We start from the raw sequence: 24225 nt of genomic DNA, 5'->3' as shown, positions 1-24225 counted from the left end.
ATCATCCATCCATCCATCCCTGATCCATTAATCCATCCATCCATCCATCCATCCATCCATCCATCCATCCATCTCTGATCCATTAATCCATCCATCCATCATCCATCCATCCATCCATCCATCCATCCATCCATCCATCCACCATCCATCCATCCATCCATCCATCCATCCATCCATCCATCCATCCATCCATCCCTAATCCATTAATCCATCATCCATCATCCATCCATCCATCCATCCATCACCCATTCATCACCCATCCATCCATCCATCCATCCCTCATCCATCCATCCCTCATCCATCCATCCATCATCCGTCCATCCATCCATCCATCCATCCATTCATGCATCCATCCATCCATCTATCACCCATCCATCACCCATCCATCACCCATCCATCACCCATCCATCCATCCATCCATCCCTCATCCATCCATCCCTCATCCATCCATCCATCATCCATCCATCCATCCATCCATCCATCCATCCATCCATCCATCCATCCATCATCCACCCATCTCTCCTCACTTCTCACCTGGAGGGATAACCCCAAGAAGAACTTTAATCCAAGGTGTTGCAGGACCTCTTCCCCCTGTCACAGGCTGTCTTTTGCGCTGTGCCAACACGTTTGTGTCTGCTGAGCAACCTGATAAGCAGGAAGACAAAGAAATTTCACTGTAAGACAAGGCCTGGCCAGGAAATAGAAACTTTTTTCTGTGGAAACCTGCCTGTAGTAAAATTTTCATTCACCACTTCCTGTCTCTTCCTAACTATTCTTCATCTTTTGTCAGCCTGGAGTTCTTGTGCAAAGTGTGAGAAGCCTTCCTTGTTTTTTCAGCCACCGACAGTCTCCTAATTAAAAAACAAAAGAAAAAAAAAATGCAGAAGTGACAGCATTATTTTTGAAGACAGCTTTTCCTTCACTATGTTGCAGGACAGACACTAGAAGCAACACAGATTCACTATTTCAAAACAATCTGAAATGTGCTCAGATCAAAAAGAAATCAATGTCTCCATGAGTGTGATTTCAGAATTGAAATATTTTATGGAGGAATAAAAATCCCAATTAGAACACATTATAAATTGTCATTAATTTAATGGTTTAAAACATATATAAAGATTTAAGGAGACATTATCCTGGTGGCTGTATCATTCTAAGAAAAGGTCAAACCTTAATAGTTCAACAATCAGGACTGATTTTCTTTTTAAGTCAAGTTTGGAAGGCAAAGCACCATTTGTCCTTCTGAGGAGTATATTGAGGTATTGATACGCAGGTCTCAGATGCCATGATGCCCACCCCCTGCCTTTTTTTTTTTTTTTTTTCAGTGTTTCATGTACTATCTTTAGGCTTTCTCAAAATCAGCTGCTTGATTTACCCATCCTTCCTGGGAATTTATGATTCATATCTTCCCTTCTTTTCCCTCCCCTCTCTTCTGCCAGACCTTTCCAACTCCCAACTGCTGTTCTATCTTCTATATTAAGCACCCCAGGCTCTGATGTACTTGACAGTGCCCTGTACTTTAAACACACACACAAAAGCACTCTGGTGATCTGAGATATCTTCCAGTGTGACACACATACACCAGCCTCACACTCCAGACCTTTCACAATCTTAATTAATACCTCATATTTAAATTTTTATATTTTAAAAACTGCTTTATTCTATTATTTTTAAAAGGGATGGGGGGAAAAAAGAACATTGACAGTTATATAATGTGCATTATTTACTTAATAGCTGTTCTGGTCTATTGGGTAAATATATAGCCAGGCAGTTTTTAAAAACACGTATTACAGACCCAAGAGACCAGAGAGGCTCTGAAGCAGCTGTTCCAGTCTATTGGGTAAATATGTATTTAGGCAATTTTTCAAAATATGTTAAAACTCCTTCAGTGCCATTCTGGTCAATTGGTTAAATATGTATTTAGGCTTCTTTTATAAATCCTTTTATGCAGCCAATAGACTGAAGGAACTGTAACTGCTGAATATGTTTTCATAATTTTTACCTGTGGGTATCACTGGGAGTTGTTTCTTGCATTCCAGCTCCATCCCCTGCTGTCGCAGCACTGAGGACGAGCTGGGTGTCACAGCCATCATCACCAAGAGCAAACACAAATATTCCCACACCTGGAATGACATTATTCCTTCTGATTGTCATCCCTGCCCACTCAGAGCAATGCTCTCCATCTATTTTTCCTCTCTGTCAGTGGACTGACACACTTTGCGTTGTGCTGTGCTGGTTAGGCTGATGGATATTTTTAAACCAGCCATGTTTTTTCAATATTCAGAGGCACAAAATGGCATTTTGAAGCCCTGCTGTCAATTCTGGGGTTGCTTATATGAGTGAAGTTTAGCACATGCTTAAATATGAGCCAGATCAGGGCTCAACCAACAGGACTTAAATTGCTTTATGATTAAAAAAAAAAAAAAAAATATATATATATATATATGCCTCCAAAATCTTTTTAGGTGTTCAAGGTGGTAGGAAAATCAAATCTGATGGCTGAGCTGTAACACAAGTTTCTTAAAGTCTTAGTGTAAAGTGGCTGTGACAGATGTGAACATGCTGGGGTTTGTAGAACTTCTGCTGTATTTCAGCTGAAGATTTATATTTACATCCAGTTCTTTCAGAGTGAGCTCTGGTGAGAATTTTATACAGTGAGAGAAGGAGGAGCTGGGCTTAACTCAGTGGCTCAAGGAATCTTTTCCAGGCTTGTTTCTGTTAAACCACAGCTTTCAAGACAATTATATTTGCTCCATGGTTCCCTCTTTGCCTTCCCTCCCATTATGAAGCAGACAACTCCATTGAGCTGCTGTTGCAAATTAATCCAAATTTTATTGTTGCAAAAACAGGACTAAATAAATATCTTCTTTTATCCCCACTGCATGAACTGACAGCATAAATTCTTTCTCAGTTTGTTCCTTAATGATAAATTATTAACTCTCCACGTAGAATTGATCATGTTCAGCCTGCAATGGTCTGTTCATCCACAGAATGTCTTCATTTTCCTGTGTTGATCATTATTTCAGGAAGAAAATTTTCATTATTTCAGGAGTGTCCTCAGCTTTCCTTGAAATCTGAGTTACTACTGGTAGTAGTTGGCTGGACTTGACTTATGGTAAAGTAACCTCTGGTGTTTTTGCCCCACCTCTTGTTCCTTCAGGATGGGTTTTCATTCTCCTTTCCCAGCATAAATGTGATGTGTTACTCACCCATCAAGCTGTCAAAGAGATTGTTCTGTCTTGAGGATTTTCTGGTTTTCAGAAATTTTGAGATAGGTTATTACAAGTTATAATTTTCAGTTATTTTTATTATTTTTTTTCCTTAAACAACTTTCTTAATAATAAAACCATTGTAAATATTTCCCTCAGTTGTCTTTAGAAAGCTGGGTTGGATGAGTTTGGGAGTCTTTGCCAGCCTTCATGATTCTGTGATTCTTCTGTGGAAAAGGAAAGGACAAATAGGCAGAAACCATATGGGAAAATGAGGAAAACAAGTGTATACTCACACAGGTTCAAACACAGGTGTAAGTGTATATGGAGATGGAAATGAAAATTTGGCGTATAATAAAAAAATATGTATTCTAAACAGCCACTTGATAAACTGGAAATATTCCTGTTAAAGTCGGTGTGTACACTTTAATTCAGGCAAAGTGTAAACCTCTACAGACTGGAGTAAAATGATGTCACCATTTAAAATAAATCAACTGGTTTGCATTAATACAAGTTTAATACAAGTTTAAATCAGAGGATTTCTAAAAGAAAAACAAATGTGGAAAAATATTGATAAGAATTCTGACAGAGAATATTAATAAATGAAAATGTTGATAAGAACTCTGGATACATATGATGATTTATTGCCAAAATAAGTAACTTTATTACCCAAATTATTAGACCAGCTGTAATGCCAGGATAAAAATAACAGTGATGCTATGTCACTCACATAATTTCATAAACAATGATCAAATCCCATCAGAATAAGAAACATCTTGTCTGTCAAAGATTACGAGATGCTTTCCAGATCCACCAGTATATCCAGGCCTTTCCATTAATCAGTGCCACTGAGGCTTTTTTCTTTTGAAATCACTGAGCTGGATGCCCAGAGATGCTCTCAACAGGAACTGCTGCTGTGTAATAGACTCAAGCCTGAAATGTGATTCTATTTTTATAATACAAGGATTCCTGCTAGTTTAGGGGAGTGCTGGTGGATCCTGTGCCCACATCTGGATGTCAAGTTTATTCTGTTGGAAAGGTGAAATTTGAAATTCCATTTTTAATTATATTCCTGTTCATTGGGGTTGGCCAAGGCAAAATGTAGTGATGTTTTATTTTTTTATTCACCAACTTACTTTGTAATTATTGGTGAGGTTTTCCTTCTCACAGGATGCTCATGCCCTGCCAGGAGAAATGTAGGTAAACTGTAGGAAGCTTCTGGAATAGCTCAGCCAAACTGCTGCACTTCTGCCCCTTTAAACTGTTCATGGTGTTCTCCTAGATAAAAAATGGAATTATACATTTCTGTGGAAAAAAAAATAAAACATTACTGAGCCAAAATGCTTAAAAATTAAAAAATAAATTTAAAAAGGAAAAGAATTGAATAAAACCTATTAATAAGTATTAATTATCTTTAAAATACATAAAGCATATAAAGAAGGAGGAGCCCCTGCTGCTACAGAGCAAGAAGGTTTTTGTGCTTGTGTGTGGCAGCTCTCAGATAGGGCAGGAGGATGGGTTAACCTACCATCGCCATAATTTGTTTTGGCAATTTCACTGATCATAAGGATATTCTTATTGTATCAAAATGTGTGACAGCTTTGTGATGGGCACAAATGGGGGATGAGATCAGACCCCGTTTCATTAGACTAAATGGAAACGTGATGTTTTCAACAGTCAAAAAATACTGGAGACATCATCAAAGCTATCAGTGCCCATCTCTCTGCAATCTCTGCTATGATCATTTTGTTCTCTTACCATTGATCTACTACAAAACTGAAAATTAATTTAAAGGAGGAAAGATCTTCAAATATTTATATCTGAATATTTGTGTGGGCAAAATGCAGGCTAAGATAAGAGCCTGTTACACTCACCCAGATGAAAACTAAACCCAGATCACTGGCCAAAGCTCTTAAAGAGTAAAAAAGAAGACTTTGCACTGACCGCAGTGGACATGAGGGTCAGCCCAGGTCTTGAATTCTCCTTCCAGACCTGTGTACACCTATGTTCTTTTCTCTGCTTCAAATCTTCTTTCCTCTCTCACCAGGAAAGTTTACACATGCAACCTTTGATTTGTGAAGGTGTCACTTGGCCAAAGCAACCAGAGCCCAGATGGGAAAGAGAAAAATGGCTGAGGTGGAGGTGCAGGTGAATACACAGGGGTTCAGAGGAGATAGAGCACGTTGGGCAGCTCATTTGTCAGCTGAGCAGCAGCCCAGCCTTTCCTAGCAGACATTTACTATGTTCCATGTGATATTAAGTAAATGTGATAATGTAAAACTGATAAAAGGAGCTGATCTATTGAAACTGGCTGGACTTGAGCCACTTCTGTACTCTGTCACCACCTGCAAGAGGAAAAAAATGGTCCTGCAAAATACCTGAGTGTGCCATTCTTGCTGTACTGGCTTTCCACTCAAAAGCACACACCAGTCTTCCTTGCCTTTGAAATATGAGTCTTTCTTTCCTTAATCTGCTCTGGACACCACTCACACCCTGAAGTGGATATTCTCTGTTACCATTCAGAGCTTTACTGTGTTTCTCTGGCCTCTGCAGTGCAGCAGTGGGAGCAGAGATTCCTCCTCAAGATTTCTCTGCCTGGGGAGAAGAAAAAGGTCCTTCTCAGTAATGAATAACGTGCACACCCACCATCCGCACTGTCACTGCCTCAAGAGGAGACCAACACGGAAGAGTCCACTGGATATGGCACAGTGCAGATCCACCTCAACCAGTGGGAGCAATTCCAAAGGGGACTAAGAAAAGAAAACCTTCCTAGTGCCAAAAAATGCTCTCCCACTCCTGTCTGTGGCACAGATGGATGGATGGACTGAGCTCAGCACATCTGAGCACAAGGTTTCTGCCTGCAGGAGCTGGCGAGCCCCAGGGTGGGGTCACAACTCAACACTTCTCTGTCGGGGAGCAGAGACTCCATTCAGCTCTGTGGGATGCTCTTATGCACGTCCAAAAGCATAGATGTGGTTCTGGCAGGACTTTTCTCTTTCTAATTTTAGTAAAATATTTACAAGAGAGGTACTTCCTCACAGTACATCAGGCATTACTCACTGATAAGACAGAACGTAAATTCTGGGCTTTAATATTACATCATATTATTCCAAAAACCATCTTAACATGCAATGATACCTTATAATATTGCATTTTAAAACCCCCCAATTTTAGAACTGTTAGAGAGCATATGTTTATGGGAAATGTAAAATCAGACTCCTGATGTTGAGCCTAAAATTAGGTGACATTGTTTAAAATACCTTCAGGGTGCTTAATCTGATTTTTTTGTCCAGTCTAAGCACTTGAAAACCTGATGATAGGCATAGTTGTTTGATATATAAAACTTTAAGTATTTATGTCTCTAAAAGGCAAGTTTCCTTGCTTTTGAGAATTTTTCTCACTGGGAAGGCTTCCAAATGCCTCTCATGTAGCTTCATGGAATTTTCTCAGCTCTCATGTTTGCTCCTTCTCCACACCTCATCCCCAGTGCAGAAAGGCACATCTGTCTGTTTTCTGCCTTATCAAGCAGACATCTACATCTGCGAGGAAAACACCACTTCCTCAGCTAAAAACCTGTATCTGATTGTGGTAATAAAGCACTACTTCCTCAGTTCAAAACATTCATCAGACAGGACCAATTACTTCAAATGACTCATAGCAACAGGCAAAGCAACGCTCGTCTTCGTGGAGCCTTTGAACTTCCACTGCTTCAAAGGTGTACTAAAACGTGGTTATGAGGCGATTGTCTAAAATTGCCAAATTACCAGGTTCCGAGCTCTGACATTTGTTATTCTGAGCCATGAGACAAAGGGAAGCAGTTTGTCCACCCACTGAGAAATAGGGAGTGGAACAAAAAGATATTTCCTCTAGGTGAAGAGAGCTCTTAGCGCGGTGAATTCTTAAACGCAAAACAGAAAAATGCTCGTGCCCTAAATTAGTCGAATAATATAATGAGGTGATCAAACAATTCACGACAATAATGCAAAATGCAAACAATATGAGCCAAAGCTACTGAGGGAATTTAATGGGCTTTTAATCACATCCTGGAGGTCAGAGTGACTCAAAGTGTTATTAATGGGAATCAAAGCTTTTCACCTTTAGGTCACCAACTTGGATGTGGCACAGGTTGGTTCTGACTGAGCGTCATTTCCATCTGGGGGGCTTGTGGTCTCAGCAGCCCCATAGGAGAGGAATTTGCAGAATCCAGCATGAGAATGTGCATCAGCTGCAGTGGGTCAAAGGGTGTCCAGCAGAAGACAGATGATTCAGGAGAAAACACAATATTATGCAATTCAAAGTTCTTCTTTCATTAAATATTTCAGTGCTTTCTACTATTTCCAAGTAGTATTAAATAAAGTTCTGAAGTTATTGTCTAAAATTGCCAAATTAATTGTTTCTAAGAAATCTGTTTCCAGTTTCCCTATGTCCCTGATGGTCATGGCTCTCTCCTGACAAGCACCATGCCCAACAAGATGCAACAGTCTAATTGGTTAATAGTTAATTTTGGGTGGGCTGATCCAGTCTCTCTAACTGTCATTGTAATTAAATTAACTTGGAAATATTAAGTTAAAGAAGAACCCTATACTGAGCATCATAAAGTATATTATTGTTACCTATTGGCCCAAAGTTATTTATGTATTCATGATGCAACAGTTATTTTATCAGAAATCTTCTAATATTAAGACCAGGCTTAAATAAATATAGCTCTAATTCAGGAATTTATTTCTATTTGTTGCATTTTCATATGGAAACATTCAGTTTTAGTTTTTTTCATTTTGTTGATTTTTTTACCTGTTTTCTAAACAATGAAGGTGATCAGGCACATATTTGGAGGAGGGCACATGACAAGTGACAAGGATTATTGGGTTTTATTGCCAAGAAAGCTCACTGTCAAAATTCAATGATGGGACTGGCCAGAACATACACAAAACTATCTATCCCTATTTGGTATAACTGTTCAACCATCTTTTCTTGCAAATATCTATATGTAAGCAAGAAAATTAAGGTTCTATTAATGTTTGTCAATAAAACTGCTGTTTGTCTACAAGTTTTGCCAGAAATATATTAATGCAACTATTCAAACAGAGAAATGCAACAACAGAGAGGCAGAGAAAATACATTTCAAAATCCCAGTTGTCTCAGTGGAGGTCTTTTCAGGGCTAGAAGTCACTTCTGGCTTTGGTAGGAAGCCTACAGGCACTTCTTTTTATGAGTAAGTTACATCTGTTCAGGCACTGCACTTTCCTAACACCATACTTTTGTTTTTTAGACTGAGGAGCCTTCCAGTCTAGCAGCTCAGATGCTTGCATCCGTCTGTACCCTTTTGGGTAAATACCTGTCACTCTCTGCTCCACACAGAGACTCAGATTGTCCCACTGACACGCTGCTGGCTCTCCTCTGGCACACAGGACAGTGCCACCAGTCCAAGACTTTCCACGTCACTCCAGGTAAGGAAACACAATCTGTCCCTGACAGTTTCAGCCTTTTCTTGTTTATTAAACTCAAAGGATCTCCGAAAGTGTTTGATGGAGCAAAGAAACGTGGATTGTCTGGTAGGTCACCCACTGGTTTCTGTACCTGTATCTTTGCTGGGCAGATTTGGGGGTGTCTGTCAGCAGAAAGAGCCACACCTGGCTTTGTAACCCTCTCTGATGAATGTTTTGCACACAAGGCACCTATTTTCTGTGTTTATCACAATTCTTCCTACTGAATACTAATCCCTTTGGTCTCTTTTAAGCAGTCAAAGAACAAGCACTTCTGTGCAAAACTAGAGTGTCAGGTTAGCCCTGTGTCAACAGAAATGCACTGATATCTCCAGGAATATGCATATTAAAAAGCAGTTATTCCTAAGAAACCATTGGTCACTCATTTGGAAGGACCAAGAAAACTTAGTCAAGGTCTGTGTCAGAGGTTTTAAACTGACACTGCAATCTAGACTAAGGTTAGCTCATTTTTCCTCTGCACCATTCTCTATGTCAAGGGTCAACCTGTATTCTCCTGTTCTCCCAGAGCACCACAAATCCACACTCATAGTCTTCATTGGTGACACCCTCACTACTCCAAAAAAAAGTTTTAAATCCATTTTCCCTTAAAAATTAGCTACTAACATTACCATTATTCTTAAATACTGTTGTCTCTCAGTTAAAGGGTCACCAGAGTGGAAAAGATGATAAGCTCATAAATAGCCCATAAACTGCCTTTCATCTCAGGACAGTGAATGAGGAGAACCAGAGCACAAACAGCTTTGGAGGAGCGATGTATGTTCTCCCTGCTCGGATACAACTCTGAACGATGTTTCCTGTCAGGCACCCAGGAGCTGGATTTACGAGCACGTCAGCGCCTGCATTTCAGCTGAGGATGCCCAGATGGGGAAACCCTCTCACCAGCACCATGAAATACCCATCTGCTGTGTATTAATATTCCCCAGGGAATGATTGTTTCCTGCTGCCTGGGTTGGTGTTGGGAGGCTGGGATGGAGGAGCACAAACCAGAGTGGCTCTGGAGTGAGGATGAGGTCCAGCCACCATGGGACAGTGTCAATTTAAAGGGTGTTCTTTAAAAGCTCTAAGACAGTCCACTCTCAGCAGAAAGAATATTGAAAAGTGAAATGTTCCCTATGCATCCATTTGATCAAGTAATACATTTATAGCACTATTATTACATCAAGAGAAACAGTTAACTGAGACATGGCATATAACTGTTAAAAATTACACACCATCAAACATCAGTCAGGGACACTGAAAGGAAGAGCTGACGCTTATAAATAAAAAATGATGTAGAAATTAAACAAACAACCCATGGAGACTTCCAGGTTTTTTTCTTCCTCCCCCCCCCCTCCCCCCCCCCCCGTTTCTTATGTAAAACCACACAATAAATGGTCTTTGAGTTGCAGAGGTTTAATCTATGTGAAGAAAGGGAATTAGAGGCTGATTCAGGAGTTTTTTTTTTTTCCTTTCCTTTCCTGGAGGCCTCTTTTTTATTTTCTTTCCAGGTATTGATCGTGAAAGTGATATCACACCAGAAGGTGCATTGATATGGTGTTGAGTAACAGAAAACTGCAAAGACTCCTTACAGTATAATCAAAGCTTCTGTCCGAGCCCCCCACTCTGATGAAATCCAATCAATAGGGACGATTAAATGACACATACAGAGCCATCAATATTAAATACAATCCATTTCCTGTACAAGAGCAGTGCAATGTAAAGTGGACAAGATAAAACTTGAATAGGCAGGTTATTTACGATGCGTGTACAGTATTTAAGCAGTGATGAAAGTTGGGAGCACACATGATTTGCATATTAATCAAAAAAGCAAGTAAGCTTTTCGATGCACATAAAATAGAGTTTGGTGGGCTTGCAGTGTTTCCAAACAATATATGTTTTAATGTTATTTTTGGAGGGGCAAAGTCAGAGAGGAGTCAACTCCAAACTAAAAAACTGTAGATTCTACCAGCTGTGATTTTAACGAGCCATTGGATTCTTACAGTGTTTTTTCAGTATTCCACACCATTTCCCTGTTTCAGCAGAAGAAAGGGTTTGAGGTAATTCATTGCAACTTTAGTCTGAGTTTTACCTCCAGAGGTGAGGAAAAGACCACCTAGAAGTATCACATTTTCCCACCATGAGCATTGCATATTGGAAGGCACCTTAAGGACCACCATGTTCCACCTCCTGCCATGGGCAGGGACACCTTCTGCTGGACCAGGTGGCTCCAAAGACCATCCATCCTGGGCTTGGACACTTCCAGGGATGGGGCAGACACGGATTTTTGGATCTCCCAGTGGCTGTTAGGGTTGCCAAAGGGCTCATCAAAGGAAGGTTTTCCTGTGTGGAATTCCCTCACTAGCCTTGGAGCCATTCTGTAGTGCTGTCCCTGGGCTAGGGATAGCTGAGATAAATGGGTTTTGGTAAACTCCCTGCTCTTCTCTGCTGTGCCAGCCAAAATACTTCCACCAGTTTTTAGAGTCCATGTATTGCAAACACTGAAAACCACCTCTAATAAACCTGGTTTCCTTCTCACACATTTCTTCACACCACAGCTTCACAACATGAAGGTGGGGAAATGGCAAAATAAGGGATCTACTCTCAAAAGCAACAAATTGATAAAAATACAGAAATAGATTAAAAATATGTATCTCCAGCAAATCAGGCCCTGAATCAGTCTGTCTTTTGTTCTAGAAATGTAAGAGCAAGCATGAATGAATTCACCTCAGAGGGAAAGAGACAAAAGGAGCAGCAGATTGGTAGAAAGGTATCACTATGCTACCCCTGAGCACACTGTTCTTTGCTTTTCACACATGAATCCTCATCATATTGATTGATAAATATTTTCTCCCTTTTTTAATGTCAATTCATTCTTTTTCAACATTAAACATTCACAGTATCTTTGAAGTGAACAGATAAAATTCCTTATCATCAAAACTTGTGCTGGTTTTAGTGGAAACCTAGAAGGACCGTTGACAAGTTTCAAGTTAATCATGTATTTATGTCCTTTGTTATACTGGGCCATAACTGGGTTTGGTATCTTCAGGATGAAAACCCTTCATCTTAACACAATTTTCAAGGATTTTTAAAAAAAACTCCTCAATAAAAGTTTTATAGAGAAAGTGAGCCTGAAAAATGTTCTTGGAGATGACACTACTCTCTGCCAGGACACTTTCACAAATACTGTGGGGACAGCAGGTTGTTTGCCAATGAAAAGCTACTTTCTCTTGACAAAATTGAAAATTGATGACAAAGTGATTGGGTATTTCTCAAAATGCTGTCAAATGTAATGACATTGGGTGTGTTCCAATTAGTTTTGTAGGCTTTCGAGATGCAGCTCTCTCTCCTTGCCTTCTGTGTAAAAAATTTTGTGGCGTGAGTCTGGTCTGCTGAAGGACAGCTAGAGCTGCTACAGCTCCCAGAATTTGCTAGGGAATAAGACTGCACTGACACATCTAGTCTAGACTAAATAATCAACTTTCGCTTTGCAAAACTCAAGCTTTCTGGTCCGGTTTGGTGCGGCGTTGTTCACACACAGCGCAGGTCCGTGGGGCATGTTGCCGCTAAGAGTAGGGGGAATTTGCTGATACAATAACTCGTTATATTTGGCCAGTAATTAACCACACTCCTATAAAATCATAAAATCAGAGGGGCCATGAGGTGCCTAGGATGTGGTGAGGACCCCACCAGGAAGAGAAGAGGGGAGAGAGAAGCCAAAAGCTCCAGCAACGTCAACATGTGTCCCCTTTAGGCTGTGGGAGCTGAAAACCAGGATCTCCCTCTCTCCCTCCTATCTGAAACACAAATAACATAAAGCTGGGATAGGATTGATATGGAATGCTACATAAAATGTTTGCTTATAATTATTTCTAGCACCCTTTTGAAGCTTAGGGATAAAACATTTCTAATTATTCATCAGGCTGTTGGAACTCCTAGGCCTCTGTAATAGGGATTTAGCAGAACAACAAATAACATACAGGGATCCAGATGAAAGGAGTGAATTTGAAGGGATTATTACCATAAAAAAAGCAAATGACTATTTGATGGAGTTACAACAATACAGAGAGTCAGACAGGGATAGAGAAATAATGCTAATTGATAAATACATAGCTGCTTAAGCTTTAATTTGAGCTCTGGAAGAGTTGTAAAACAAGTGATACCTGTAATTTCCTTTTTTAAAAAGATCCCTCTGTTTGAAATGCATATAGAAGGAAAAGCCCTCAAATGCAGCTTTTCTGCCCCCCTCCTCCCATTTTCACCATATTATAGACACAAGAAGTAATTCTTTTAAAGGCAGGAACATGAAATTTTTTATGGTCTTGGCTGGCTTACAGCTGCATAAAGATTTGCTCCCCAGTTTAGGATGGGAGCCATGACATCTTCTTCAGGATCCTGTGATCTGCTCATGTAGGAGCCCCATGGGCCACAGGCAGCAATAGGCATTCAAGGAATGAAGAAGGAATTTTGTGTTCACTACCGTATACCACAAAATCACTGCCTCATCTTAATCAAAGCATTGCAAAGTAAAAAGCAAATCATAAAGAAATGGCAACAAAACACCATTAAAAACCCCCAAAGTCAGCAAAAGCAGGATTTGTTAACCATCTAAGGTACAGCCATTCCTACTGTCTTATTTTTTTCAATAGATCAGACAACCTTTAGGCAGTTTGTCTTAAATAAAGACATATAAATGGATAAGTGGAACCTAAAACACAAAATAGGATAAATATGCCATATTCAGTGCTGTTATAAGCAACATCAACACCACCACACCAGTGATTCCACACAAAGATAGTTTTTTTTTATAATTCATAAGCTGTCATGCCTAAAGGAGGGAAGGAAACAAATCTGACTTTGCAAATACATACAGGAAAAAAAAAAAAGAAGAAAAACCTCAAAAAATCATGGATAGGAGACTTACCAGCTACTCTGCAAGCTGTGTGCTTCTTTATATCACAAATACTGGTTTAAAGGGCAAAGGTATGCAAAGCAGATGGATTGTGCCTATCTCTAAATCGGAATTTCAATGTAAGACGTTTTTCAACAGCTCAATAGAGTGGCTTAGAAGCTTTCTTCCTCTCCTTAATGAGGGGGGTAAAATGGTAAAACGTTAGCATTATAAATTGCAGCTTAGAGAAATTATATTCAGACTTTTTTTTAAAAAAAAAAGGAAGAGAAAACCCGTATGCTCTAGATTAGCAGGGGTGGATCGTCTTGTTGAGACTTGTGCTGCCAAAGCCTATTAAAGTAATTCACATTTTATACACAGACATTACCATTTTCTCTGAACTATAACGTCCTTGGAGCATTACTCCGCAGAGACATCCAAAATCCACTTTAGATGGGGCACAAAGGCACAGTTTGAGATTTACCTGTGTGACTTGTCTCACAGGTGACAAGCATTAAGGAAGGAAATCTACACTTCTGTCAGATAAGCAGGAATTCCTGGTTCCTTAATTCACTTGAAAAGAAAGGATAATTACCTGAACTAAATTTCTGCGCCCATCTCAAATGGACTCTAGGGACAATCCTGCAGATTAATGCTCTAAGAACATAAGATTCAGAAAGAGAACATAGGGATGTATGAAATAGGATCTCTTTTAACAACCTGGATCAAAAACTGAATCCTGAACTGAGGGGAGGGAGAAGCAGAGGAAGGGGCAAATCCAGTGCAGCATTAATGCATTCTGCTGCCTCAGCAGCATCAGATTTTGACCATAACAATCACAATGATTTTTATAGGCTCACTTTTTTCCTCCACATTCTGATGGATCTGAGAGATTTCCACGACCTGAATGCTCCAGGCAAGATCCTCAGGTGATGTAAATTGGCATTGTTTCTCTGAAATACCATCCTTCACATCCTCTGCAGCTTTTCTGCTCATCAGCAGTATCATAATCATCTGGTAACATTAATTAATTTTCCCCGTGTTTTATGCAATGCTGCCTCTGCCTCCTCCCCGCCTCAAATTGTTTTGATTTTGTTCCTTTTGTTTTTTTTGTTTTTTTTTTGTTTTTTTTATTGCTGTTATTGCTCCACGCCTGCTAAGTAAATCTGCGGCGTGTTACTTTAAAAATGAAATAAAGCTTGTGTTCATAGTGACAGTCAATAACACTACAGCATTATAATCAATTGCTATTTGTAGCAGCAGGACTAGCAGTGGGGGCAGATCAGTGCAAATTACTGTCACTGTGTGCTGCCGTGTGGTGCAGCCAGCCTGGATCACGGGAGACAAACGATCCCAGATCCAGTGGGAGCTCAGTCATACCTGCACAACCTCACAGCCACGCACAAACACGAGGGGAAAGTGGTTATGATCCTGCAGGATGGAGAGGGAGGAGAAATAAATTAGATTAACCCAGTTGTGCTGCTGAGATCCCGGGCTAAATGCTCCTGCTTTCATGATGGGCTGGAGAATGGAGGATTACAAGTACCCAGGGATGTACAAAAAAGGTTGGATGTCTCTGTTGTAGTTTAAACTGAGGGTTTGTGCAGACTCCTGTAAGCCATGGGGGTCTGCAGTTCAAAACACCTGTTAGGATCAATAATAATGCCAAAAAATGAAATATAATAGCTCCCCCTCCAATCTTTCTGTAGAAGCAGGAGTGTTTGTTACTGCTATAGATCACAGTGATGCAATTTTTTGTCTGTGTTTCATCCGAGGAAAGAGATCCAGGCTCTGATCTCAGTGGGGGAGAGAGCTGTTATCTCAGAGCTGGGCTCTGGGAGCAGCAGGTCAAACAGGTAATTTTAAACACAGAGATACCCAATTCTTTGTGTTTCTTCACCTTTCTCCTCCATGAATTTGGCAATTCATTAGGAACCCCTGTGATTAGGGAGAAACGCTAAGGGTGTTTAGTGGGGAGAGAAGAAACCTGATGCAGATCAAGGTCACATCCTTTGGAAAAGAAAGCCTTGGCTAGCAAGCAGTGTATGGTTATGAAATTACATCTGATTACCTGCCTGAAGGGTGTCTTACTGATTTGGGAGGTTGCACTGCAAAACCCAGCCCCCTGTTCAGCTTTCCAGCAGGAAGGGGAAAGGAAAACCCGACCTCCAGGACACCCCAGCTCCTCACACACCCTCCTGGAGAGGGTGATGCAGCACCAAGGCCAATGCAAACACTGAGCTCACTTCTGGGACTGCTGCAAAGGATGACAATTTATTGCCCTTTTTAATGATAGAGTTTGTGATATGCACACTTGCCAACTGGGAACTGGAGTGAGATCAATGAGTTATTTTACATAGGTCCCTGTATTCTGGGCCAGAATGAAACTGTTGACCTAGAGGTGAAAGTCTCTAATTTTATTTCTAGTCCCTCTGAGTCATGTAGTCACCAGAAATAACACTGACAGCAATAAAACCAAGCAAACAAACAAAACTAAGCAAACATCAAATATGAAGGGAAAAGGGCTTTGCCAAAGAGGCTCAGCACACGTTTTGTGAGACGGCGTAATCCTTGACAGGGAAATCTGGACCATAAAAACCCCTCTCTCCTGGAGCCCAGTATTCTCCTCTGAAGACAAATGTTTTATAATAAATATTTCTGTGCCTGTGGAGCTTTGTGCAAAGTTGGACATGATATTTTTGGCAATATCTGCGTGTCAGTAGGAATCTGAGAAAGTGTCACATACTGTACTCGAGCTGGCCGGTTGGTGAGAGCCATGGGTTTGAATTTACATGTCACACATGTGATGGGCTGAGCAGAGCAGAGCCAGAGAAACAGGAACATTTCTTCTCTTCAGCCTTTTCATCCATTTTAATCCATGACCTGAAACACAAAATTCATGTAAAGTTGTTGTATCTGAATTCACCTCCCTACTGCCAACTCTCTCCACCTTCCAAAAGCACAGAGCTGATGCCCTTGTATATTTTTAGATCCAACATTTCTCCTGTTTAGCAAAATCGGAACTTCTCCTTATTATTATTACTACTAATATTATGAATAATAATAATCATCATCATCATGATGGATTTTTCATTATGCCTTTAGAAGGTGGTTTCCAAAGGAAATTTCTATGTCTATTCCTGGCTAACAGGCATAATGGTTTGGGAAAAATAATCTTCCACTCAAAGGCAGTTTAACTTCCAATAAGGACTTTTTGGCTCACAGATTGTTAAGGAAAATTGCTTCGTTTTGCAACTGTCATTCCTATATTTAAATGAATGGGATTTTCCTTAAGATAGATTTGAAGTATGGAATTTTCCTTTGTTGGACAAGAATCGGTGGAGTGTTTGCTGCTAATTAAACCAAATAAGTTAGCTGAAAAGGAAAAGGAGTTTATTTTGTAGGAACCTCATACTACAATTGCAGTTTTGAGTAGAAGAGAATTTAATCTAATTTAATTTTTTCCCTTAAATTTCAGGGTTTGTGCTTCTCTATTATTTTGAAGACTATCAGGGATCCCTTCCTGTTGACCTAAGTCACTCAACTTTATGTGATCTGGGTGAAGGCAACGCGGTTTGGATTAAACCTTTACAGTCTGTGTTTTTTAAGGTCTCAGACAGCAAAGATTCAGCACTCGAACACCCTGAGATCAATCAGTAAATTCAGAAAACTGGAACACATGCACCGAAATCACCACATTCTGTAGTGACAAAATATTTTGCAGAAACAGGGCTGTGATGCTGTTAGTAGCTTAGTTTGACCTGATTTTCCTCTACACAAACAGAAAATGTCAATGGGAGATGCCGACAGCAGATTTCGTGGCTTTGGAATTTGATATTACTATGGATTTTAAAACATAAGGGGGAAATGCATAACAGCAAATTAATGCAATGCCTTATTTTTTTTTTTAACCTGTTCAAAAATGAACTGATTGCTATATTGAAATATTGCAGATCACTGCGCAGCATAAATTGAATTCCTAATATTTCTATACATTTTATACCTCTAAACTCACATAAATTGATAATTATCTGAAGAAAAAAAAATTTACTGTGGTGAAATATTCACACTTCTGTGAAAATATTCTTTGAGAAAGACTTTTGGGTTAACTTTTTTGATTTTCTGGTGTTTGGGGATTTCTGTTGAGTGACTGGAGCTGCAAAGTTAATAAAAAAATATATATAGTTTTTTTGCAGTGGGTAGTGCCTTTTTTTTAATCTATTTTGAGGAGCATAACCACTAGGATAAACCCCACAATAGTATCCTTAATATTATAAAAAAAAAAAAAACCAAAAAAAACAGCAAAAAAACTGTGTATTTTAATTAGCTTGAAAGGGTCAAATGGCAGAAATAAAAAATCACCTGTGATACAAAAAGTCTGGCTTTTATAATGATACAGAGTGTAATTCAATATATCTGTTTAGATATTGACCTTCTGCATTATTAATGGCTTTGAAAAGGCTACTGCTGTCTTGCAACTCTGGATCAGGTGGAAGCCACTGGAAAACCACCATTTATTGGTTTCTGTATGCCAGATTACTTTCCAACTAAAAGCCAATGCAGACATTTTTGCAGCCTGAATGTAAGAGGGAATCTTGATTTTTGTGGTTTGGTTGTTTTGGTATTTTTGCCTAAAGCTCCTTCTCTAATTCTTCCCCCTCCTAAAAATATCCTATTGTGAAAGAAGGATTAAATTTCCGTTAAAAGTAGCAATGTTGTATTGTAAAAGCAGTTCATTTGGATAGGAGACATTTGGAAATACCTGTCCAGCCTTCTGAGTAGCCTTCAGCTTAAGGAAAATCCTCATTTATCTGAGATATTTGGTGTCCCAAAGTCCCTGTTAGGTACCTGAGATTTTCTGATATGTAGCTGAATCCCTGAGCAGTAATCACAACAAAAATATTCTCTCTTCTCTGTGTTCACCTTTCAACAACATTTTTTGTGTTAGATACATGCCCACATGTGATCCCAAAGCAGAACATAGGGCCTCCCACACTAAAGGCACCAGAAATACTATAAATGCAAATTTTGTCATTAGTTTTATTTCCTTGGTGTTTTTTTTTTTTTTCTTCTACCAACAATTAAATTCTGTTCTGTTAATAAAGAATAAATATTCAGACATTACAAGGTATACCTGGTTGGGCAACAACTCCAGTATTTACCTGTTTTTATTTTCAGAATGCTGTTTTGATTAATTTCCATGTTAAAAAAATGAATGATGTTTCTTGTCTTCAAGGATTTTCAGAAATATTTCCCATTAGATGAGCTAAATTTTAAGATCTTATTTTCCCCCCAATTGATGTATATATATCAATTATACAATAGACAAAATTGAAACAACCATAATGATATAGTATTTCTTTGCTGCTGTGGAAAAATCAGTTAAATATAAACCAATATTTTACCAAATCTCTTGTGAATATTTCCCCTAAGGGCCGGATCCTGTGTGACTTTCAACATAGCAGAAGGAATTTATGTGCAAATCAACCATCAAGCATAAAACAACAATAGAGATGAGAGAAAAAAACCCAAATAAATAAATAAAAAAGAACAAATTTTAAATTATGTTAAAATTCTAAATATGCTACAAGAAAGACTGCAAAAAAAAAAAAAACAAAAACAAACCCTGTTTATATAGATTTTCCTATAGTCCTTTTACTGACATTTTTGAAAGGCAAACATACAATTTTATCAGGAGAAACCTTAAAAAATAGCCATGACCTCATTTGTAACATCATCAAATATTAGCATTTTCCTTCATTCTAATTGTAAATCTATTTACATACATTATGCTATATTCAATGTACAGTGTTGTTCAACTGATTTGGAAGTGCTGACCTACACACAGAAAACAGATGAAAGGAGATTTTTATTTCTTTTTAAATATTTGTTCTGATTTTAAAGGTCTGTTTGTAGTTGATTTGGCTTCCATAGGAAGAGAATTTCTAAATTTCTATAGGTTCTCCTGGCCCAGGGAAAGTGGGTAATTCCTATAGTTAAGTGAATGGGATTTTCCTTAAGATAGATTTGAAGTATGGAATTTTCCTTTGTTGGACAAGAATCAATGGAGTGTTTGTTGCTAATTAAACCAAATAAGTTAGCTGAAAAGGAAAAGGAGTTGATTTTGAAGGAACCTCATACTACAATTGCAGTTTTGAGTAGAAGAGAATTAATCTAATTTAATTTTTTCCCTTAAATTTCAGGGTTTGTGTTTCTCTATTATTTTGAAGACTATCAGGGATCCCTCCCTGTTGACCTAAATCACTGAACAAGTGGGAATTTCAAATTGGAGTCAGCTTCCCATGATACCATTATTCCATAATATCATTCCTATTCCAGGAGCTAACATTTGCTTCCTGTGAATGATGCTGGAAGATGCACCAGTGAGACTGGTCAGCCCTGAAAAAGATCTTTGGATCTTCTCCTCCTCACAGATTTCATCTGCTGATTGACCCAGAGCAGCTTTTCATGGAGCTCACCTCTTTCTATTCCTTGGGTCAGGTGGAAATAGGTGGGGGAAATATTCTGTGACAGAGGAAGGAAGATCTTGCTGAAGGAAGATCTTTTTCCTTCTCAGGTTGGAGTCAGAGAAGGAAATCTGAGCTTGGATTTATGTGGGGCTTTCCTTCCCTTGGTTTGCTCACAGGAAGTTGCTCCAGCCATTTGGGCAAGGAATTGCTGAGTTCATCACAACCACAAATTCATCTGAAATATTCTCATCCTTCCCAACTGAGCTAAAATCAGCAACTGAGCTGTAAAACACAGCCAACCTCCTGAACTTCAGGTATTTTTAAGCCAGACTGAGATTCTGACATTTCTGTCCTTTTTTTTTTTTTCTGCTTTGTTTCTGACAATTTTGTATTGCCAACCAAATCCAAGAAATCCAAGTGATAACAGGAATTCATCATTCCCCTCCTCTGAACTCCAGTGAACTGCTGACATGCTGACAACGTCTAAAGAAAACCTGCTTGATGGGCTTTTGGATTCAAGGGTTCTAGGTAAGCTCACAGATCCCTAATTTTTTCTCCAAATTCAATCTGAATTCTGATTTTATTTAAGTCCTGGGCAAGCTCACAGACCCCTGATTGTTTTTCCAAATTCAATCTGAATTTTTATTTTATTTAAGTTCTAGGTAAGCTCACAGATCACTCATTGTTTCTCCAAATTAAATCTGAATTCTGATTTTATTTAAGGTTTCACGATTCTTTTTGACTTTTTTTTTTTTTTTTTTTTCCCAGAAGAGATAAATAATATCTTTGTACTTCCAGGTTGATTGAGATATGGGATTCACAGAATTGTCACCAACACAGCACTTGCTCACATTTCCAAGAGTCATGACTGAAAACATGCAACAGAATTTAACTCGGTAAAAATATATGGAGTTAAAATGATGGTTCTCATTTTCTTGCAGTGCCATGTGTTCCAAAACAATGGCTAAGGGTGAATTACTGCTGCTGAGAGAAGCACTTTCTGGTGAGTCACCAGAATCTCTGGCCCGGACTTTGACAGAGAAATTCCCTCAGCAGATTAGGAACAACTTTGTGTTTCACTCAAAAGGTGCTGACTGGGCTGCAGCTCTTTGAGCAGCACATGGAAACACACCCAAAGAGAGGTCCTGCATTATGCCCCAGATGAACAGCTCCTTTGTGAAAATGAGATTTAACAGCAGACCCTGGTGGGGCGGGTGGAGGCAGGGAGCTGCAGTCAGGAGGTCTGGGGTGATCTCAGCTCTGCCAGCTCTTGTGTCACGTTTGGCCAGAGCTCTCAAAGCTCCCAGAGCCAAATAACTGCTGAGAGTAAGGGAAAATTTACCTCCAAATATTATTGGCGCCTTTAGTGTCATCTATAACATTTCACTGCCTTGTAAGAGAGGTTGAAACTATTGAGGCTTCATGGTATGAACCTGTTGGAGTGGGAACAGACAAAGGATAAGGAGAATGGTTTCCCATTGCCAGAGGACAGGTTTAGGTGGGATATTGGGAAGGAATTCCTGGCTATGAGGATGGTGAGGCCCTGGCACATTGTCCAGAGAAGCTGTGGCTGCCCCTGGATCCCTGGAAGTGTCCAAGGTCAGACTGGACAGGGCTTGGAGCAGCCTGGGACAGTGGAAGGTGTCCCTGGCCATGGCAGGGTTGGAACAAGAAGATATTTCAAGTCCCTTCCAACACAAACCATTCTGTGAATCTATGATTCATTTCTCTCATCCCTAATACACATATGTGCATATTTGCAGTGCTTAAAGCACTAAATTTTCACCTTTTTCTGCAATTTCAGCAAGAAATCAGACTCATCAGCATGAAGAGGTGGGAAAGGAAGGCAGGACCACCTGCTAGACATGGCTGCACCCCAATTCTGTGAACCTGCACGGATTTACCCGTTGAGGTTACGGCCTTGACACTAAAGATCAGATGTGGTGGCTTTTATTCACAGCAATAGATGATGAAAGCAGAACATTCTGCCTCCTGCCTTTATGAATCCACGCAGTCAGGATGTCTTCCCTGCACTCAGGAGCCATCAGAGGTGGCAGAGAGGGGGAGAAGAGGCGTTTTGCACTGCACAGGATCACGGCTGGCAGGGGCAGGGACAGCAGCCTGCGTTCATGTCTCCTAATGTCCTGAGACAGGGGCAGGAGGGATGGGCAGAGGAATGTTCTGCACGTTGATAAAGAGGAGTAATAACGACTGACACTGAAATCGCTCCCCCTGGCCACGAGCAAACTCCTGGTACAAATCCTGCCAGCGGTGTCCAGCTCCAAGAAGGTGGTGCTGAGCAGAAGCATCTCTTTCTGTGCTGGAGAGATGCTGCTCCTAAGTGCCTTTGCCAGTGTCCCTGGAGGATATCTGAGCACCTCGGCACTTTGCAGAGCCCCTCTCCCCCCGGGCCCCGCGAGGCTGCCGCTGCAAAAGCCATAATTCACCCTTTAATATTTTGATACTTCATGTGACGGATTTCCCTTTTAGTGCACGTTGATTTGATCTGATCGAGGCACGGAGCAGTGCAGGTTTCCTGCATTTCAGATGATTTTAGTATAAAACATGCAAATCCCACAGTGCATTCCCCTGTTTCTGTGGCATTATGTCTGCAGAGCGGTGTCACGAACGATGACACCTCTTCACAGAAAAACAGAGAAATGTCTTCTGCAGGATGTGAGATTTCTAACGAAAGCTTCCCTGTGACACGAGCTGTTGAACTGTCTCCATAGAGTTCTGATTTAATTTGAACCATTCTTGCCACTCCATCACAAACAGCACCGTCCAAAATGCTAGACAATAATTAAATTTCAAAGGGAAATATTAATTAGTAAGGGCACAAGTGAGCTGCCTCTTCATTTAAAAATATTTCCTTGCCATTTATGCTCAGTTCTTCTGAATAGCCCAGGAGTTGGAGAGATTAACAAATTATATTGAAGCCTCCCACTTTTGAGGTGTTATCAGTGAAAGGACTCTCATCCAGTTTTACAAATGTATATTTTTAAAATGTTATCTTTCTATATCTTCCTATCTCTTCCTATCTTCTTCATTATTCTCTCTGCATTAAATAACTTTCAAATATGTTCATAAGGTGGTTATTCTGATGTATAAATCAAATTGCCTCTGTCTTAAACATATAGTTTGAACATATTTAAAAAAAAATGAAGGAAATAATAATCAGAGACAAAATGGATGAAGGAGTTTTACTTTCAACATGAAGAAACATGCTAATGTATTTTCAAAATCTGTGTGGTTTGGATTCACCCTGCACCTTCTTAAGGCAAGAGAAATACATGATCTTATTTTTCAAAATATATTTTGATATAGCTAATTTGACTTGTCCTCTGTCCTTCTCTCTTGCCCATAGAATATGGGCTATATACATGCATATTTATTCAAATTTCTTTTTCTTGTAGACATTCCCGCAGCTCTTTTGTTGGCCAACTGTAAACTGATCACTTACAATTGTACTTGAGTGTTTAGTGACCAGAAAATGTACAAATGCTGCTGCTGCCAGAGTAACTGAAAGTGCACAAGCAGATTGAGGGAAATACTACAGGCAAAAATTAGCCATCATTAGTTACCCCTGCTAATATTGCAGAAAATTGAAATGCTTGCCTCACTGAGAATTGAAGAGCATTTCTGAAGTTTATCCAGAACAAAATATCTGACTTTTAAACACAAATAAGATATAAAGTGTCTCCATGCATTGTTGGGCTGCGCGGTAGCAGTTTGCAGAGAGATCTGCTAAAGCCCCTCCGTGGGAATCAATCCCAGGGAAATGCAGCCCCGTTAATTATAATTTTAACAGCTTCAGATGCCACGTTAGGAGCAGCAGGGAGAGGAGAGGAGAGGAGAGGGAGCAAACTGGGTCTCTGCTCACAATGATAAACATAAGACCATAAATGTCAGACAAAGGCCAAGAACGATGCAGAGGACAGATTGCCGGAGTCCCAGCCTAAACGCAGGCAATGTTTGTTGGGTTGTGTGTGGGGGTTTTTGTTCCACCCTGAAAACACTGCAATAAGTGAAAAATGCAATAATAATCCTACAAAATACCTTTGCCCTCATAAAAGAGCCTAAGCTCCACCACTCTTTATGGTTAGGATATGGTCTGTATTTTATGTTTCTTCTGTATCTTAGGTTTCTTCTGAATTTTATGTTTTTAACTCTGT

General features: G+C 39.7%; 2 long non-coding RNA genes across 3 annotated transcripts; one reads left to right on the top strand and one right to left on the bottom strand.

Annotated features, from left to right (window-relative positions):
• Window positions 1-318: 318 nt before the first annotated feature.
• On the bottom strand, window positions 319-14073 carry LOC116183867 (uncharacterized). Of its 2 annotated transcripts, XR_014956669.1 has the most exons (4): window positions 13614-14073; window positions 4346-4514; window positions 2003-3436; window positions 319-645 (listed from the first exon to the last, which is right to left on the bottom strand). It is a non-coding gene; the product is annotated as an uncharacterized LOC116183867 (long non-coding RNA). The 2 variants fall into 2 exon arrangements; XR_004148565.3 differs by having other exon boundaries at window positions 319-3436.
• A 5152-nt stretch (window positions 14074-19225) lies between these two features.
• Window positions 19226-23138, top strand: LOC146766864 (uncharacterized). Its single transcript, XR_014956670.1, has 2 exons — window positions 19226-20578; window positions 20992-23138. It is a non-coding gene; the product is annotated as an uncharacterized LOC146766864 (long non-coding RNA).
• The last annotated feature ends 1087 nt before the right edge of the window (window positions 23139-24225 follow it).

Source organism: Lonchura striata, chromosome 7, assembly GCF_050655825.1.
Source record: "Lonchura striata isolate lonStrDom1 chromosome 7, ASM5065582v1, whole genome shotgun sequence".
Classification (NCBI taxonomy): Eukaryota; Metazoa; Chordata; class Aves; order Passeriformes; family Estrildidae; genus Lonchura; species Lonchura striata.
Note: the sequence above shows the minus strand (reverse complement) of the source record. Positions and strands in the feature narration are given on the sequence as shown.